Raw genomic sequence first — 16833 nt, 5'->3', positions numbered from 1 at the left:
AATGGAGGAAGATTTTTAGCATGGCTAATGCTGTGATTGTGTCAACCTCGGAAGTCAAAATCATGCCACACTCGTATTTGTTGTGAGACTAACTACTTTTAGTGAAAAAATAAAGAATTAAAAAAAACATTCACACCTGAGCTCATGTAAAGTAATTCAACAGGTAAAACTAATTCATGGCAGTGTACTTGTGACACAAATTTAACTTGAGTTTGCTATTGCTAGATACCAGTACACAGTTTATTTTGGTGAATGTGACTGTTCGTGTTTCTGTGCGCGCATGTGTGTTTAAGGCTTCTCCTTCAAAGTGAAAAGCGGCTGCTGTGAATGAACTCTCTCTTTTTTTTGCATCAATGTGTGCCTCACAGCAGAGCCAGTCAGAGCGCGGCGCATTCTGCGAGCTGTCCATCAGCCTGCAGGCAGAGCCGTGTTCACGGTGCCCGCATGCCAACGCAGACCCGCTGCCCGTCGCTGCCCTGCTGCAGTCGGTGCATTTCCATCTGTTTAGCAACGACTCCCTCTCTCTTCTCACCTCCACCGCCTCTCCTGCCAATCTCCCTTAGTCTCTCGCAAATCTTTCAGAGTGACAAGTGATCATAGCGTCTGTTGCCCTGGGCGATTGAGGTGGACTGTCTGCAAACCGATAAGATTACTTCAATTGACTCATGAATGCTGACACTTGCCAGCCCCGATAACGGATGTTGGGGTTCTGGTGACGTCAAGGGCCGACAAAACGAGCGACACATGCAATTTGTAAGGCGCACACACACACACACACACACACGCCTACACACAAACTCGGAACAACACACAAAGCTCGGAGCGTTTCATTCATTACCCCCGGAGAGGGAGCAACATGAATGGGCGCCCTCGGTGGCTGTGAGGCATTCACAGCTGCAGCATTAATCATCACAAGAGGCGTCACAACCTGTTTACCTTTGCGCTTTGTGTCAGGATCATTATTTTCTTTCTCTAATGTTTGTGTTCCACGATGAAAGAGGCATTTATGTGTGATGAAAAAAAGCAGACTCACAACAGAGCTCCGCACAGATTGTTGCCGTGGTTTTGGAGGCTGAAATTTCACAGTCTGAGTTTTGGCAGCAGAAATGTTTCTGAGGTGTTAGCAAGGAAACAGATTTGGGAGCTGGAGAGGTTGTTGGTACTTGCTTTCTTTCTTTCTTTTTTTTTTCTTTTTCCTAACTAAACATGTATTCTCTCCAAGGCCGCAGATCTGTTTTACCACCTTTGCTGAGTTTTGTCAGTTTGCAGGTCAAGGAGCAAGGAAATACGACAGTAATGGCTTTCAGGTCTGGCCACATGAAAACGTTTTTATTTTTCTTCAAACACAGAGTGAAAAATTTCACTCTCGCTTTTTATCCATTCCAAGTCGTGTGAATTTTCATCAAATTTTTAAAATGGCGGGGGGAAAAAACAGGAAAGTGTAAGTAAGGCGATTTTGGAGTGAATCAGCCAGGCTATGCAAAGCATTATCTCAGTTTGTGCAGATTTTCTACAGTATTGTCCTGAATGTCCAACTGAGATGATAATGCAGGTTGAAGCAAGTGCAGACACTGCGGTGAAGTTAGTTTCGGTTTGAATATTCTCAACTCTGTTTCTTTAACATTAGAGGAATATGAACTAAATGTTGCACACATTTGTAATGGAAACACAACTTTTTCTGCAAACGACAGCAGAGTATTACAGAACAAGTGAAGCAAAAACAATCAGTGGCCACTGTCTGATAAATACACTCGTCCACCTTAGGCATACATGCCAAGTCAGCACTTTGTACCACAACACCTGTCTGCTTTCACACACAATGAAGGTGTTTCATCTAATTCCTGATGCTCCTTCTACATAAATTTATTTTATAAATAAATAACAAAAAAACATACATCATGACACCCTCGAAGGCAGTATGTGTTTGATTATGTCTTGGAAATCTGGAATTTTATAAAGCCAATGTTTAGTTTCATCCAGATTTCTTTGGAAAAAATATGTAATTCTTGATTCATGTCTAGATTCAGATTGAACAAGTGTAGAGTCCATTACTCAATTTCATCTGAACAAAAATCTATAAAATATTGCGCGTAGGTTGAGTTCGAGGGAGTTGAACACGTAGTGGAAACTATATTCCTTTCAAGGCCAAAACCACAGCTGATTATGGGGAAAGTAATATTGTTCAGTGAAAAATAAGCTCTAATGTGGTTAGGGAGCCGAGAGCAAACATGAGAGACATGGAAGATAAAAAAAACACTCCCAGGCTCGGCCTTTCTAGCCTGCTGCCTCCTGGGATGAGCATCAAATGTCATACAAACAAACTAAAGAGCACATCTGGTCCTCAGGCTGTGAAAACGCACAAAACCAGTCTTCTCCCTTTAACATTAACTCAATCACGTTAATAAGTGAGATTATTAACTTAGCCACGTACATATAAGCTGAATATTTATTGCTAATTACAGTTAGTCAGGACTTTGTCGAACATCTTTTTTTCTCATAACTGGAATTTATGAACTGGAATTTGTTCAAGAAGCTTCATTTTGGACTCATCTGACCAGGACACCTTCATCCACTCGGCTGCTGCGTCCGTAACATACAATAACTTGTAGAACAGGACACACAGTGGACCGCCGGTGTTTCATACAGCGGGTACCAGAACCACTAGTGAACAGCTGAAACCTGCGACTATGTGAGACCCCCTCTAAAAACACTTACAGACACAACGTGACGTCACGCGCTCTGGATCCCTGATTTATATTTTTTCCACTAATGTAATGAGTAATATGATGTATCTTGTACCTTGATGTAAAATAAATTTTTATAATAATAAAGATACATTTTAAATAAGATGCACTTCCACTTCCACAGTTATGCACAGAAAATCCTAATAAATCACACAATTACACGGAAGCAATATAAGGAAAATGCGAATGAGGGAAAAACTGCATACGGCAGCATGTCAGAAGCACGATCAGAACAAATTTACTTTATTTCAAACCTGAAAGTCATTTGCTTTTGCAACTCCAAAGCACAGGCTGAAGGACCGGCAGGGTCCACCTGACTGGAGGACTGGCAGCCGACTTCAACGTATGTTTGGACTGGCTGGAAGTCCCCGCTTTGCTGCTGTTACCTACGGCAACGATGATTGAATTCCCTCTTCTATGAACCTGTGTAATTGTGTCAGTGCTGCTCTGCTGCCGGGGAGAAAAGAAAAAGAAAAGAAAAACAGTGTTGGCAACGATGGCGTGTGCGAGAGTGTTTCGCGATGGAGCGCGTATCCAACAGGGAAACAGTCTGTCTCCAAAGGCGCACACATGCTCACACACACAGAGAGGGAGAGACTGGAGTCGGCCAACGAGGTGGAAGTGACACGTTTGACGTGGGGACAGACAGCAGCCGTCAACGTCAAGCTGGAAATCCATCCACTCAAAAAAAAAAAAAAGGTTTTGAAATCATCTAATTCATGTTTGACTTCATAGATTTTTATTTCGAGATTTCTTGTAGAGAGCATTGGTAGACGTTACGCCTCAATGTCAAAATATATGACATATATTAATATATATGACATTATATTAACGTTATTCCAGACGTTTCAGATCAACAAAACAAAATTTAAGGTCTGATGAATATAACCAAAGTGAATTCAAAAATGATGATTTCATTCATTAAAGAAAGACATTAATCCAAACCAACCTGGCCTCAAATGAAAGGCTAAACCTCATACTGGCTTCTGCCACTTGTAGAGGTAAAAACTGTCATTGAGCGTTTGTAATAAATTTTGAAGTATCGCATTAGAAAAGGCTGATAGAAAATGGCAAAATTTGAAAAAAAACTAACACAATATCACAGAAAAGGTTTTAACGCTCGCTTCCGGTGGTTGTGGGTTTTTCTGAAAAAGTGCTAAAGGGGAGATGGAAACACATTTGCCAATCAAGTTCTGACGTAGTAAATCCTCACATCCACTGGTCAGTCTGTGGCTTAAAAGAGGCACAGAAAGAAAATTAAAACTTTAAAGTTCAAACCTCCGTGACAAAGGGGAGAGCTGCAGACTACAGTGGCCGGTGACAGGTACTGTAAGCTGGGATGGGTGTGGTGGAATGCTCCCATTGAGATCCAGAAGAGGGTCTGTGCCTATCTGGAAACACGACAGATATTTTTAAGTCCAAACCTTCACCACGGAGATCAGGACTCTCATCTTTTTTACATGTGTGGTCCATGGTAGTTTGAGACGTCTACTTCCTGTTAATTACATCCATGCGTTATATCAAAATCTGATGAAGTTATGCTTTGTGTAGCCTGGTTGATTTACTCCAAACCAGTAGATGGAATTACACCAAATTCGTATTTTGCTGTTCAGCCACATTTCAAAAGTCCACTTAAATTTTGCATGACAGTTGCATGGAAACCTAAATAATCTTTTCCATCACTGTAGAGGAAACTCTTGTTTTAACTCAACTGGGTTTGAGGGTTTTAAATGAAGGTGTGTCGAAAAAATTGATTCCCATAAGAATGACGACTCTAATTTTCTGCGGTTCAGAATGGAGGTGTTATTTGGATCATTGTCCTGCTGCAGAACCCAAGTGTGCTTAGAGTTAAGGTCACAAACTGATGTTCTCCATTAGGAGAACGTCCTAAAGGAGACGTTCGTGGATTCACCAATTACAGCAAGTCAGCAAAGCAGACACAGACCATCACTCTACCACCACCATGTTTAACTGTTCTTCTTCTGAAATGATTAACTAGCTAAATTCCAGATGTAACCGGATGCATAGCTTCTAAGATGCACAACTTCAGTCTTATGCTGACAATAAAATCTCCAACAATCAATAAGAACTGAAGGACAGGAGACATTACCCAAAGACAACTGTGAAAGAATCTGTTAACGTGGCTCACACACACACGCACACACACACACACACACACACACATGCAGCTCAGCAGGTCTGCTCCTGCCCCGTCAATAATTAGCAGTTTAATCAAAGCAGAAATGGGAGCCGCTGAATGGAGGTCGTTCACACACACGTCGTCACAGCAAAAGGCCTGATAATGACTGAGCGTGGACAAGGACAATCACACGGCTTGCCGCTAACGTCAGAGCCCGTATTCACACACACGCACACACACACACGCACACACACACACCGTTATCTTCCTGAGCTCCCTGAATGCAAAGCGGTCTGCCAGAGGTGTGTGTCGTCGTGGTGACAAGAAGGCTCTGATTTACCGTTTCCTAGGATGCGCTTGAAGAGGGGAAAAACATGTAGGGGAAACCCGACGCACATTGGAAAAATGAGCTGAAGGGAATAACAAGCAGAATGGAAAGATTTAAGAGGTTTGGAAACTCTAATAAGCAGAATATCTTGAGTTCAATAGCATTGGAGGGCTGTAAGTAGGGGTGCGTCAAAAATCAATTTGCATAACTATCACAATTCGATTACTATTGTTGCTACTTAACAAGGTTTCCCGAGCATTTGAAAGAGAAACAGGCCCACAGCATCACAGATCCTCCACTGTACCTAGCAATGCACTGATATCCATGTCTGCAGTTTAATGTTGTCCAATACAATCTCATAAAGAAAAACAGCTGAAATGGACTTGAAGCAATTCCCTTTTTTAAAAACAACTCTGACATAGAAGTATTGTACTACAATTTATATGTTAACTCTGCACCAGTACAGCACACTTAAATAGACTAATTGTTTCACAAGCTTGGCCAAAGATGTAAAAACGATACAACTTTCATTTGTTCAGTCAGTACAACAGCCAATGTAAAATAAATAATAGAAAAACTGAAACTGACAAAACAACAGGTTGGTTATCTTGCTCAAATATATATATAAAAAAAACCTACAAGAAACCTTCTTTCAAATGGTTCAGAAAGTGCAATTATAAGTTCTAAATAAAATGTAAGATAAATAAAGCGTGACATCGCTCTGAGCACAAAGCATAGAATTAGAATAAATAGATCTGCCCTTGTGGATTGGTCACATTGTCAACAATATCCAATCTAGAATGTTTTTCCAATTTTGCAATTAATCAGTTAACTGCATGGTAAATAAATATGAGCTCGATAATATTCATTCTGATGGAAGTTTTCTTTACATCATAGTCCATTTTATTAATGTTTTTAATTGGAATTGGTGTTTAATGCTGTTTTATATATCGTTTTTGGTTGTTCTGTTTTACTGGATATTTAAAACATCCTCCAGTTCCAGTATTAAGTGTTCCTTACAGAAATTAAAGTTTACAGGGCCATTATCAGTGTATTACCAGTAAATAATCTCCAAAGAACAATAGTATTGTTTATTGCAATAATTACTGAGACAATTCAACGTCCAGCAGAATGTATTATCATGACACAGAAAATGTGTCCAAGTTGTTAAGCTTCAAAAAAACAAAAAACAAAACTGGTGCTATGTCTTGAATTAGCCATTTATCGGTTTTGGTAAACCTTCCAGATTGACTCCATGAAATTCGAAGTCAACACAATGACTCATAAAACCTCCACCAGTTTCCTTAAAAGGATGCTCTGACAACACCCAGACACATTTTGTTCCCACTCAGAACTCCTAATGGTTTCTAAATCTACAGGAATCTGCTCTACTGGTTAGAAGAGAGAAACATAATATGGAAAATGTGACTCAACTTTCAAATTTATTGGACTTTAAATGGATTAAAATGATGTTTGGATAATTGCTGGTGTTCCAAACGGCAGGTGGGAAAGCTGCTGATCTGAATCAATATGACAACAGGAGGTAAGGCGTGATGGATGGGGATTTATTACAGCTGGTGTGTAAATGCACTGGAGCAGAATGCAAACACATATGTCACAGGCACAAAGAGCGGCGTGATTAGTAGGAAAAGTTTACTACCGTTTATCCCTGCACCAAAAACACAAGCCTGGATGGAAATGAGGAATGGAAAAGTGTGGGCGCACTATATTGGTTTGGTAGCGGAGCTCGCAGGCTCAAAAAGAAAAAAAAAAACCCTGTTGCCACGGCAGCAATTAAGCGCCAATTATAGTCTGTATTCTAACTGGGGCTCCGATAGCAGAAGATGAAAACAAGAGGGAGCGAGCGCTGAAATGAAAGGTCTGACGAGTCTTCTCTGCTATTAGAATGACAAACCTCAGAACAGACGCCGAACAAGAATTCCCTCCGAAATTCCTGACTGCTGTGCCGCCACAACCGCAGCACATCCAACAGGCAGCCGGAGCGCAAGCTAAACAAGATGCAAACCAGTGAAGGATGTCCCTACCAGCTGAAAGCAAACCAAGCAAATACAATGGTGGAAAAAAAAAAAAACCTGAGCTGCATGCCAGGATATCAGGAGAGTAAAACCAAAACTTGAGACAAACCCAAAACGGAGATTTAGAGAAACAGAAGTCTATCTGGACAAAAGCTGTCTCCAATCTGTAGGCAAAGTAAAGCTCTCCCTGGTTCATGTTTACTACTGTAATACATTCCTACACATTTCTTCTGTTTTTGCTACATTAAGATGTTTCAGATAAATCAAGTTTTAATATCGGACCTACCTATTATTTCATTTCTTAAAGAGGCAGTATAATGTGTTTTCCAGGCACATACTGACATTAAATAGCACAATCAAGTATAAAAATGCTAAAAGATAAAACTGGGCCTTTGTCTCTTTAAGAAGCTCCTGCTCTTTCAGAACTGTACCTTCATGAAGTTATCACAACTTGGCTTCTCTATTAACCCTTTAAAAATTTTTTTAACCAGAGTTAAAGTTAAAGTAGCTCGTATAATGAGCTCAGGGTTAGGGTTAGGGGATAGGGTTAGGGTTGCTGCTAGCTAGTCTGAAGGAGCTGAGTTGGGGAGTCAAAGAGGAGGAAACGACAGCATGGAGGAGGAGAGTTTTCCTCAAAGGTGGATCAAGGTTCACCCAGGCATTTTGCACAGCTGAATGGTTGCCAAAGGAGATTAAGGGATTTCTCAAAAATGCATGAAAGAATCAAGGCAACACTCCAGGAATGTTTATTATGAGGGTATAACATAATGACAAAATGCTGCTCCTTAAAGAAAAAAAAGGCTTATGATGATTTTCTCACATCATACATTCTCCTATTCAACTACTGCCTTCTGCTTATCAGAGAAAGGGTCGCCTGGGCAACAGGTCCAACATCCCTGTATGATGTCACTAAAAGACTATGAACCCATTCAAGTGCTCAGTCGATGATTAGAACCAATCTAATTGTGGATAAGCCACAACTTTCTTCAGATGAACAGAAGCTATTATTATTATTATTATTTGACCTGAAGAGGACTCTAAACAATCTAGAGTCAAAGCACATTTTCCGTTATTACAGCTAGAAACTAGAGATCAGGTACTGAAATCTGGGAGTAGAGATTAACTTTGACCTGAACCTTCAGCATCATATAGACAGTTACAAAGTCGGCCTTCTATCACCTGAAGAACATTTCCAGGATTAAAGGATTAATTTTCAAGCAAGATCTAGAGAAACTCATCCAAGCGTTTATCTTTAGTCGCATTGATTACTGCAACAGTGTCTTCATAGGTCTGCCGAAAACAAAAATAAAATCAAAATAAATCAGACAGCTGCAGCTCACATTCCATACACAGAATTTTCTCAATTTAGTTTTATCAAATCTGACTCACCATCTAATAAACATCAGAAACCAAACCTGACAAGTTTCCACAGCTCACACAGGCTCCATAATGGGCATTTCAGTAGATACATATTGCCAGTGTTGGTAGTGAGAGAGTTGTTTAAAGTCTTTACCCTGCATCTCATAATGTCCTGATTATGTTACACTGACTTGTTTCTAGTTCACTTGTTTTATTCACCTACTTGACAAGAATCCTGATGAAATTAACACCAACTGAGGGCCAGGAGAACGGTACAGATGCACAGGGTGAGGCGTCGCCTCGGATTTTTCATGTTTAACACGACATGATCAACATGATCAAACATGATCAACACGACGCCGATCCACCAATGCTGACTGAGCCACCAAGGTACGGCTTTTTCCATGGCAACAGTGCAAACCACCACAGGGATTTCACAAGACTTTCAATATGTTGACATCCATCACCATGGAAATCACATTTACCTGTGATATCCACAAATAAATGTGGGAATCACATTTATTACTTATAACGCAACTCATCAGTACATTACAATTCTATAGTTAAGAGTTGGGGTGAAACATTTACAAGTGTCCACATGACAATGACGGCAAATGACACACATATGATCAGTAAAAAGAAAAAAAAAATGAAATGAATCCAAGAGTCAAAAATATTTGATCAACTTTTACAAATTGGTTCCTGTGGGCACTACTGATGTGGTAACTGTACTTAGACACAGGACCGTAAACACGGCAAAAGATAAAAGCTGGCGAAAGCAGAGCAGCATCAGACCCTCAGACTCAGGTCATGCTGAAAGAGAGGTATATGTAGGAACAAAAAGAGAGGAAGGGGGAGTGGTGAGAAAAGTAGAAAAGGAGAAGAAAAGAGGCAGCTACGGCTGAAGATAAAGAGAGTTGACCTGACACATTACAGGGCACGGCGGAGGTCGCCTGCTCTAATAGCTGGAGCCAAGATGCTGACAGCGAGATGAAAGGAAATACTCCTTTTATGCTATCAGCCCTGAGAGGAAGCATTTAGGTGTGTAACCTGGATAGTTTGAGTTTAGCTTTTACTGTAAAACACAAACAGGATTGACATCCTCATAGACTTCCAGGTAGCAACACCTCAGGGTTCCTCGTCACTAACAGAGCCAGTTTTGTTTAAATGAACATGCAATGCAAAACCATTAGAAATGAAATCGAGACAATAACCACTTGTGATGATACTGCAAGCCCTCATGACAAGATCAGACAATTATCTATAATGGAAGTTCTTGAATCAATGGTGCTAATTCTTCTGCAGCCCTCCAGTTGATTTAAATGCTGGAACTTCTGTAAATTTTGGGGTCGGATAAAATGTAGTGCATTCCCAAGGAAATAAAATAGTCTCCATGTTTTTGTCTTCAAGCAGGAAGTTCCAACATCCCATCGACTGCAGGTGGATAAAAGTAACTGACTTTTTTTTTTTCGATTGTTTGATCCCCTTTCTTATGCCACCCTGGGCAACCGCCCACATGGCCTATGTTTGATAAGGTTACATCTATGATATAATAACTTTCATAGCTAGTTGCAGAAAAATAAAATAAATAAATAAATAAATACTTTAACTGCAGTACATGCATTGTAAAGTATGCCAACATACTTTATATTAGACTCACATTAATGGAAAATAAATACTTTTTCATAGTTTTGAGATATTTAGATTTTCTGAGAAACTGAATTTGGGGTTTTTATTAGTTAAAAATCACTAACTGTCAAAACGAACAAAAATAAATGTGTGAAATACATCACTGTGAGTTTTACTAGATGAGCTGAAGTACTGTTATACAATTTCAATGAGAAACAACTATTTGTTAAACTAATACTTAAGGCAGAATCACATTCGAATAAATAAATAATTTGACCCCCTTTGTAATAACACCCTGGGCAACCACCCATATGGCCTATAATAAAAATCTACCACTGTTCTCAGTCAGTTAAAAACATAAAATCTGCACAACATAGACCTGTCAGCAAAGAATAACCCATAAAAAAATTTCACAGATTAACCATGTATCCAGAGCTGTGTTCCAGGATTAAAACAAGCGTTACCGTTTCCACCGAGCCACGCCGTCATGCCCGTACATGTGTTTCCTTCTGCCTAAACTAGTCGCGCTTTAAATCCCCCCTACGGCTGCTTTGCTGCATCTGTTTTGCAGAAAAACAAATATTTTCCGGTAAGCCGTGGTTACACCCTGACAAAGTCACACATGGAGGAACAGGTGTTAACAAGACAGAAGTTTGACTGGGTTCAGTCCAACAGACACAAACTCATCTAATCACCCTCCAATGTCGCAAACGTACTAATGAAACACACACACACATGAGAAGGGAGTGTAAACAGTGGCAGAAGGCTGCTTGGTGAAATGTACCCGGCAGCAGCTCGGCTTATTAGAAGTGACTCAAGGCTTTATTAATGCTGTAGGGGGGATGATGTGATTGTCCTCCCCCAAAATCATACAAACTTCATTACTCAATTAGAAACTCCCAAGATAAACTACAGGAGTATTTAGTCCAACCAAAGCAGCTGACTGAGAACATAAGAGCTCAACATGATCAGTTTACACTTTGGATTTCCTTGATATTTAAATGTAACACACCCCATAATCTCTACTTCACACACTAGTCAATTTCAGAGGTTATTCCTGTTCAATTTGAAGACTGCAGGTTAAAGTACTGTCTGCCAAATGTATTAATGGAAAGTTGAGTGAAAGAATAAACTGTAGAAGGGAAAAGTTGCAGAAAAAAACACAGATAGCTGAAGCTTTTAATGGATGGTGAAGCAAACTAAATTAATCAATTTCGAGAGATCCATGAGACGTGAAACAATCAAATTTTATTAAACAAATCAGACAAATTTTAATTGATGAAGCTAACTTGAGTAATTACAAAAAACAGTTTTCAAATGATTATTTCAATTTACAAAGGAGCAGTATTAGGTTTTTCCAGCCACACAGTGCCATTTAACTGCACACTTATGTCAGCTTGAGGTGTTATAAAAATGCTGTACATATCAAATATGACTTTAAAATAATTTGAGGTGCAGGACTCGAAAACGTCAAAGTATTTTATTGTGATTATGCTTACATACATGAATACTCAATAGAAAATAAAATGTTCAAAAAATGTATTCAATCGTTGTTGAACAACACACTGAGTTTGAAAGGCTAATTTCTAATTTCAGTATGTTTTGTTAGTTTCATAAGTGCACAATATAGTTCCAGTTATAATTTTTCCCCATTAATAACTGTTTTTATTTATTTCAGTTCACAAAAATGTTTTGTCAACTTTAGTTTTCATTATTTAGTTAGTTTTAGTTAACTATAATAACCTTGCTGTTAAACATGGAATATAACAAACAGAAATAATTTTCCTGTCATCATTTTGGCGCCCCTTCTAGCGTGGCGCCCCAGTGTAGTCCATACCCACTTTTTGCTCCACTGGTTGTATTTGTGTCTACGTGCGCTTGCACGCCGTCGCTATGTGTTCAACTCAAAGGCGACTTGACAAGTTGTGTAAGTGGGTCACGACAGGCCTCATAAACAACAACACACACATCAGATAAAATAAAATACTTCACTGTCATTGTGCAGTACAATAAAATTATGATGCATAGTAACTCCAGAGGCCAAAGGAGAAATACATTTTAAAAAAGCCTGAATCACCTTTATCTGAGTACAGTAATGGGACTGAGTAAAAGTAGGTCTGCTATAATACAGAAAAAGCCTCTATGGTGTAGCAGTGTGTGTGTGTGTGTGTGTGTGTGTGTGTGTGTGTGTGTGTGTGTGTGTGTGTGTGTGTTTGTGTGTGTCCCTCGTAAAGGTGTGTGTTTCACTTAACAGCACTATAATGTGTGTGTGTGTCATAGCTTCCAGAGGTTTTCTTGCAGTTGGAGTTGTGTATACATGTCTCTTTGTGTTTGCTCTCTTGTGGGTCTTCTCCCTGTGTTTGTGTGTTAAGTGGTGGTCTGCCCTAAATTACCTGTCGAGAAGACAGAGTGTACGCTGGTCGGCCGCGGCGCTGCGGTAGCACTGCTTCCATTAACGGCGGCCATCATTCACAATCTGATGGGCAACAGCTAAGGGTTACCACGGCGACCCTGTCGCATGCCTGCCAAATTTTACTTAGTACACGATGTTACTACCCAGGGTGTCTTAGGATAAGACCCTAAAAAGGTTGTGGTGACATTTTTGTATAGTGAGCACAACAGAAAAAAAATGCTTGACCAATAGCCTTATTAGGAGCTTTTGATATTTGTTTCACTTATGTGTACACTTCAGCAAAGATCATAAAGATGCACTATTGCCACCTATAAAGTGGCAGCGGAATCAGACAGGATAATAGAAAGGAATCATAATTTGATCGAAGAATTGTCTTAAGCTCTACGTTAGCTTGGCCATCGCCTTCTTACGCAATTCCGCTCAATTCTCATCTCCCGTCAATGCAATGGCAGTGGAGGAGGTGAACGAAGCCAATCAGTTCAAGTTGCTTCCAAAAATTGAGCAATTAATATCAGAGCCAGAGAGATGTTTAAGATATTTTATTTCTGGCAAAGATGTCATGGACCTACTCCCCACAGGGTTGTTTACTCTACAGTGCACACAATTTCCGGTAAGCCGGCGCATTACACAATTAACGGCCAAACTAAACGTTAGTGGTTGGGTAAAATCAGATCCACTCATTTCAAGATTGAACACAGTCCACACCTTCAGGTGGTAATCGTTTCTCAATAGTTGAGAGTTCAAGGTTCTGATTTTTACCAATGTCATTTGACCAAAACAGTGGTCTTAAAGTCAATATAGATCCACTGCATGGCCCGATGTCGCAATGTGTGTGGTGTGGTGTGGTGTGGTGTTCCAGGGACAAACCAGAAGGGTAGCCAATCAGAAAGCGAGGTGACAGAAGCAAAGAAGGGAACCCAAGATACAGAATACAGAATACAAAACAAGTTCATAGTACAGAAAGTTCAGTGGATGTTGAAGACGTCATTGTAGTGTTTTGTGTCCTTTAAATGTGACCACAAACTATCGTCATTCCTTCTTCCAAGTTGGCCATTTTTGTTTACTCTGAACTCGTGTTTTGTGAAATTTCCCATCTGACATCTGAGTGTTGGTGAAAAAACTCACACAGGCAATATTTCATACGGTACTATTAGTTCATTGTGGACATGAGCCAGCTGGAGATGGTCTTGATTAGAAATGCTACAGTTATGAACCCACAACCTCACCGTCCTGTGTCAATTCAAAGGGCTTGACTGGTTTATATTTGACCCAGGTCTGGGTTAGCAAAATAACTAACTGAACCATTTGTAACCCAACAGTTTTTAAAGTGTGTTCTGGTTGACAATGTGTGACTCTGCTGGGAAGCAGAGGTTTTGTAACACTTCTAAGGTTTCGATGTGGTACTTAGATAAATCAGTAGTGACATAACTATTTGCACTGCCTTGCACTGAACCGAAACATTTGACATTAGTTTTGGCAAATAGTTTGTTTGCTAAAGGATTCTAAACACCAGAGAAGAACAGGTTTAGGAGCAAAATACTGTGTTGATATTGAAACACTTAATATTTTGAAGACAGCTTCAATTTGTCAGCCATCAGCACATCCGGAAATAATGATGTGATTGTGGTCGCACAAAACCAGTCAGCCAATTCGAAGCTCAGCTATGTGAAACCTTATCATACTGTAAAATCAACTGATATAAACTTCCTTTAAAAGCTATGAGATCTAAGGTTGAACCGATAAACTGGCTGAATAATAAATCGACCCAGATTTTTTTCATTTTGGGAGATTGGTGATCAAACCCAACATGCAAAACGCAAGTCACATCTGCACATGTGAGGTCAATATTAAACCATTGTTGCCAACTTATCCCAAATATTACTTAAAAATATTAAACAGCTTTTAAATCATTAGTTATGATAAGGCTTTTAATATTCAAATTTCTTTAGTGTTTTTATTATCTCATTTTGTCTTATATTGTTATGTATTTTAATTGATTTGGTACACTTTTTGTGTCTCTTGTGTCAATTATGATGCTTTAATAGATTTTTTTATGTAAAACACTTTGTGACATTTGTTTTAAAAGGTGCTATGCAAATGAAGTCCTATTATTATTAACTTAGCAACTTTGTCGCTCTATTTAGAGACTTTTCACATAAAAAAAATAGGCATTTACAAAAATCAGAACTGGCAGGTCAGGCTTTTTAAAGATCGGCGATCAGCCAGTAAACTGCGATCGGTGCAGCCGTAATGAGAACGCTCAGTTTTAATCCAGTCCAACCCGTTCTGTGGACTCACGAAAGGAAATGATTAGAAAAGAAAGCCCAGATCTCCTTGTTCATGCCATGGATTAATCCTTCCAAAAGGAGCATGGATAGAGAAACATGGACGGCCTCCAACAGAGGCCGGCTGACGGATATCTCATTCTGGAGTCTGAGCAGAGCTCCTCATCCCCCTGGCTGGTCCTGAGCTCTGCCTCCATCGCTGCTGCTGCTGCTGCTTACAATTAGTTCATTACTGAACCAACAGATTCAAAATCATTCGTGTGAAGATTCTATTAGCCTCTGTTCTGAAATTTACATAATGAGACACCACTTAGGTTCTTGAATGCCTTGCAGCTCTAAACAGAGATGTCGTTTTTTTCAGAACAAAAGCTTTTCTTGGCTCCAACAACAGCAGATGGTGGAAGGAGAGATCGAGTAGCAGAACGAAACCACTTCCAACATATTTATCCTTCAGAAGTGGAACATGAATGCCAAAGGGCCCCTGAAGCCCCCCCTCTCCCTTCAGGCTTATGTGAGCTCCTGCTTCCATCCCTTATTGCTGTTCGCATACAATTCTTCATTTCCATACCGTTATCTCTTCTTCTTTGTCCTCTTTCCTCCTCCACTCCATTATTTTGCTATATTTTCTTTTGCCTCCATCACAAGCACCAGAGCCTTAAGAGAAAATATGCAAAGCTGCTTTCTGATTTGCTCCTCCGTTCAGGCGAGTGCAGAATCGCCAATCAGGGTCGACTGCTAACTTCTCCTGCACTTAAAAACGCAGATCTGGTACATTTTCATGTGAACACAGCAGCCACTGCTCAGGCCTACCAAATCAATCTTCTTCTTCTTCTTCGAGAGAGAGGATGTCGATGTTTGAGAAGATCGAAAATGAAATCGAACAACAAAACAACACAGTTATAACTGACTGATTTATAACTGATCAGTCAGTTATAAACTGACTGATCAGTCAGTTTATAACCCAATCAAAGTCTGAGAGGGGGATACTGTTTCACTGCTTAGCTCCAGAGAGGATCCATTCTTCATCACTGCAAAATCTTCTTTGAATACAGAAAAAATCCTTGAAAAGAAAATAAATTAAATACTCCCTGAATTTTAAAAACAACACAAATTCCGGAGTAAATGAAGCCTGTTTTACACAGCACTAACCACGTGCTGTTAGCATGCTACTTTGGAAGGGGAGATATGAAAACTGTTATTATGGCTAGAGATGAAGTTGTGCTTTAAGTTTTATTGATTATTCATTAACCATGTTTCCTATCGCATTAGAAAGGGTTTATGGGAAAGTTTCCTTGCTAGCTTGAGGTGCTTTTTGGCTTTTTTGAGAGCTGATATGCTAAAGAGGTAAAGCGCTTAAGTGGAGATGGAAACACATCAAACGTAGACCTCACATCACTCAACTGGTTCCTTTGTTAGAATCATTAGCATTACATGGTGTCAGAACAATTACAGTTTGCCTGCTAGCAACATATTCCTGAAAATGTCTTTTAATTTTTCTGAGATGTGTGGCAAAAAGAAGCCTGTTTTGCACAGTGCTAATCACATACTGGTAGCATGCTACCTTGGAAGGAGAAATATGAAGGCTAGAGATGAATTTGTACTTTAAGTTTTAGTCATTAACTGTGTTTCCTATCTCGTTAGAAAAGGTTGATGGAACGGCAAAATAATAAATAACTTCTTAGATTTCGCAAAAAAATAGTTTTTATGCTAGCTTGAAGTGCTTTTTGGCTTTTCCGAGAGCTAAAGCCCTAAAGTGTTAACAGCTAAACAGATTGAAGTACATTTTCTGAATAAGTTAATAATAAGAAAGTGAAAAAAACAGATTGGTGCTTCTCTAGACGGAAACCTTTTCAATGGCACTGTATACAACTATTGTTCTAAAGCTACGTTCAACTGATA

At 39.6% G+C, this 16833-nt stretch overlaps 1 protein-coding gene across 1 annotated transcript in view; it reads right to left on the bottom strand.

The window, feature by feature from the left end:
• camk1da (calcium/calmodulin-dependent protein kinase 1Da) overlaps nucleotides 1–16833 on the bottom strand; it is a 64048-nt gene that overhangs the window by 34353 nt on the left and 12862 nt on the right. The window lies entirely within an intron of this gene.

Source organism: Poecilia formosa, unplaced genomic scaffold (assembly GCF_000485575.1).
Source record: "Poecilia formosa unplaced genomic scaffold, Poecilia_formosa-5.1.2 Scaffold284, whole genome shotgun sequence".
NCBI classification, from domain to species: domain Eukaryota; kingdom Metazoa; phylum Chordata; class Actinopteri; order Cyprinodontiformes; family Poeciliidae; genus Poecilia; species Poecilia formosa.
Note: the sequence above shows the minus strand (reverse complement) of the source record. Positions and strands in the feature narration are given on the sequence as shown.